We start from the raw sequence: 4,091 nt of genomic DNA on the forward strand, positions 1-4,091 counted from the left end.
AATGTTTTTCACATCTACTAATTATTTTTTTATCATTATTTTTTAATTTTTAATAAGTACATGATTAGAAGAAACATTTCACTACAAATTTAACATATTCAGTAACATACCTGAGAGCAAGAGTACATCTCTTTCACAAGTGGGTGCAAGTTTCTAGGTTCACAGTTGAGTTAATACAGTTATACAATACTGAACTCAGTATAAGCCCTGTAAGACATAAAATTGAATAAGTTTTTTAAACTTAAAAAAAAAATCTCCATTTCATTTTAGAATATATTGTTCCTTGCAGAAAGACTCGTTTTTGCTACTAACACTGAGATGTTGGCGCATGCATCTCTAGTCTGTATGCATCTGATTATTACTAGTCACAATCGGTTGCACTTGGACCTTTGGCGCCTGTGTATGTCTATGAAGTCATTGGGTGGATTTCAATGGTAATGTTTATCACCTCTACTAATTAGCATGACATATATTTCCATGCTTCCTCCTCAAATATAATACATTTTAAAAAAATCTGTTGTTTTTTTTTTGTGTGTGTGTACACCACACAGAACATCACAAACCACCTTATTCGACTGTATACCCACTTCCCAGTTGGCACCCTCCCATAGCCTCCCTCCCCCAACTAGACCCAATGGAGCCCATATACTCTGTAATCCCCGTTAATGTCCACTGTGTTGTAGGCACCCCCTGCTGTTCTCCAGTGCTTGTCCAACCACTGAATCCAGTCAGCCTATCTAGAGATCAGCTCTTCCTTATCTAGTGGGAATCAGTTGGCAACGTTCCTTTAGATAAGATTGGCATCTGCTGTTCATTTCTCAGTTCTATGCAGGGTTACTGTCTGGAAGTCTCTTGGGCCACCTTGGCCAACATATTAGAGGAATGTATCTCCTATCTGGCATTGTGGCTTGTTATGTAGCCTTTAGCTATGCACATGGACTCTTAAATTATATTGGGCCCTTTAATCTTTGGTTATACTTTCCTTTTGGATGTTTAAGGCCATACAGTTGACCCTGATAAACCAATTTATTTGACGATCAGTTCCTCAGGGGTCACATGGGCTTGGGAGGAGCCCCTGGCTCCTATCTTTTAACTAGGTCTGCCTATGTGAAGATAAGTCAAATGCTTGACCATGGTTGGCTTCACTTGGAAGCATGGAGGAATTGATTCCTCTGTGTTGACCCTCCTCTTTGTAGACTGGACACTGGTTCAAGTCCATCTGGTGGGGTCTCCTCGGCCTCCTTGATCAAGAGGACAGGTGACCCACCACAATTACAGGATGTTTTGAGAGATGCTCATAGTCCCCTAGAACTAGCCGACCTAGGAGGGCAAGGAACAAAAACTGTCCTTTATGTCCCTCTTACCAAATTAGTATAGGCCTCAACGTATGTCTGTTAAACATCCAAGAAGATTAGTTCCATCAGTCTAGTGTTTTTAATTACAGTGTCAAATGTAGATAAATCTTGGGCAAAGCATAATTGTTCTCAGATAAACCTTACCTAGACATATGTTTCTTGATCTGGTACGTAAAATTTGTCAGTAGGTTGTTGGACTAATATGGTTCCCTCTGGTTTTCAAAACTAGCTAGGCATTATTTATTGTTGCAGGTGTCCTGGGGCCCTCCGGGCAGGGGTAGAGTTGGCACAGACTCCTGGAGTCAGGTGAGAAGTAGGCAGTGCAAGCTGCTGCAGACTCGTTTATTGCGGATATGGGGCTCCCTTATATCCCCCCTCCCGGTATCCCATTGGCCCTCTCAGTCAAGCCATCTTGCGTCAGCCATCTCCATGTCCTTTGGCAGAATACAGGTTAGACTCAGCCGGATGTTTTTGGTGCATTTGCAGCGCGCATGCACAGGTTGTTCAGGCTGCGCTTCCTCCTACATATCCACCCTTTTTCTTTTTGTGAAGCTCTAGTGGGAGCCAAGATTCTTCACCTTGGCATTGTTGGCCCCACCTCAGGGGGTCCCCAGTGTTATGGACCATGCCTGTCTTAAGTTGGCTTTGTTAGCAAGCTCTTACCCGTCATTGACTACCGGCCTTCAAAGGGCGACCTCCCTGTGTATGAGCCCACCAGGGTGATTGGGGAAGGCAATTATACAGAGGCCTCATGGATTTCCCCATGAGCCAGGCCTGTAGGACCTTGCGGGGAGGATTGTGGCCTGAGTGTTGAAGTGCCAAGAGGACCTGGAGTGTGGCTCTGTTGATGCGTTTTTGTCTTTGGGCATGCTGAAAGAAACACTTGACAAGGATGAGTAAGACTAAAAGAATTAGGCTAGCTATGATGGCCAGGAGAATGGGGACAAATGAGGCAGGTGGGACAACACCTGAGGAGACCTGGCACTTTCTAGCAAGGAAAAGAACAGGCATCCAGAGGTCAAGGTCCCACATTTTCTCGGGGGTGACCTATGGTGCGAGGATGGTAGCCTTGTTCCAGAAAGCATCTAGGTCATTGGTTTTAACTTTAAGACATCAGGTGACAAGGAGGGATTTTAATGAACTGATTTGGGGTTCCCTACTGCTCAGGGGCAGATTACCCATGTTAATTCTAAGACAAACAAAGAGAATGTGTCGGACCCAGATGTCTTGTGCTTAGTGGGGAACTTCCATGGTTCGTTAGGCCACGGCTGTATGCCCACACAGTGTCTCTGAATGGGGAGCAGTCGGGGGCCATTTCTGGGTTCCGCCTCCTGGGGGGCTCAGCCTTTATGTGGAGGTGCCAGGCAAAATGAAAGCAAAATGTGTACCTCCCTAATCAACAGACAGGACAAGGGAAAAGGGAAGGAGGGGGTTCTCACACTCACCCATGGGAGAACCGAAGGCACATGTAACACGTAGGGGCTGACTTACCGAAACTTCAGGCAGGGGGCATCTTGCAACACCAAAGAAAGTGGGGGAGAGGTGCCCAGGCAGTTGCAGGTGGAGAAAGCGAAACTAAGGCCGACCTCCAGAGCGGTCAATGCACAGCTGGCAGAAAAGTGCAAAGAACACGGTCCAGAAGAGAAAAGTGGCTACCACAACGATGGCCAGAACCCAAGAAGGTCAATGCCCATGCCAGTATGGGGAACCCACATTGGGAGCCAGATGTTGCGGGTGTCCTGGGGCCCTCCGGGAGGAGGTAGAGTTGGTGCGGAGTCATGACACAGACTCCGGGAATCAGGTGGATCCTTGAAGTGCGGCCTGAACAACCTACACATGTGTGCTGCAAACATGCCAAAAACATACAGCTGAGTCTAACCTGTATTCTGCCAAAGGACATGGAGACGGCTGATGCAAGATGGCTCAACTGAGAGGGCCAATGAGGATCAGACACGATCCGAGAAAGCCTACTGGGGCAAATGGGATAAAGGAGGGGGGATATAAGGGAACCCCATATCAACAATAAATGAGTCTGCAGCAGCTCACACTACCTACTTCTCCCCTGACTCCTGGAGTCTGTGTAGTAACTCTGTTCAGACTCTACTCCCACCCGGAGGGCCCAGGACACCCACAACAATTAATCTCTTGCATTGTCTCATGCCTCCATCATTGTTTTCCCACTTAAAGTGCCACCATTTATTCCCTTTTTCCCTTAATAATCCCCTTCTCCTATGGTCCTATCTCTCTTGAGCTCCTTCTTTCCCTTTATCCCCTAGGTTCCTTGTATACCCTTCCCTCCCCACTCCCTTAAACTAACCCAATTTTTATCCATATCTCCCTTATTAATGCTGTTTCCTACTGTTTTTCTCTTTCAGGTTCTTTCTTTTCCTTTACCACCCTGGTTCCTTTCCATTATCCTGGTTCCTGTAGTTATATCTGGATACATACTCACTTAGGGGTTGGTTCTAAGATCCACATATGAGGGAAAACGTCGATTTTTTTTCTGAGTCTGTGTTATTTCACTTAGTATGACAGTTTCTACTTCCATCTATTTACCTGAAAATTTCATGATTTCATCTTTCTTTACTGCTGAGTAAAAGTCCATCGTATAAATGAACCACATTTTCATTATCTACTCGTCAATTGAGGGACACTTGGTTGCTTCCATCTCTTAGCTGTTGTGAAAAAAGCAGCAACAAACATGGATGTACAAGTGTCTCTGCAATAGGATGACTT

The sequence above is a fragment of the Nannospalax galili genome, unplaced genomic scaffold (genome assembly GCF_000622305.1).
Source record: "Nannospalax galili isolate Female #2095 unplaced genomic scaffold, S.galili_v1.0 scaffold1082, whole genome shotgun sequence".
NCBI classification, from domain to species: domain Eukaryota; kingdom Metazoa; phylum Chordata; class Mammalia; order Rodentia; family Spalacidae; genus Nannospalax; species Nannospalax galili.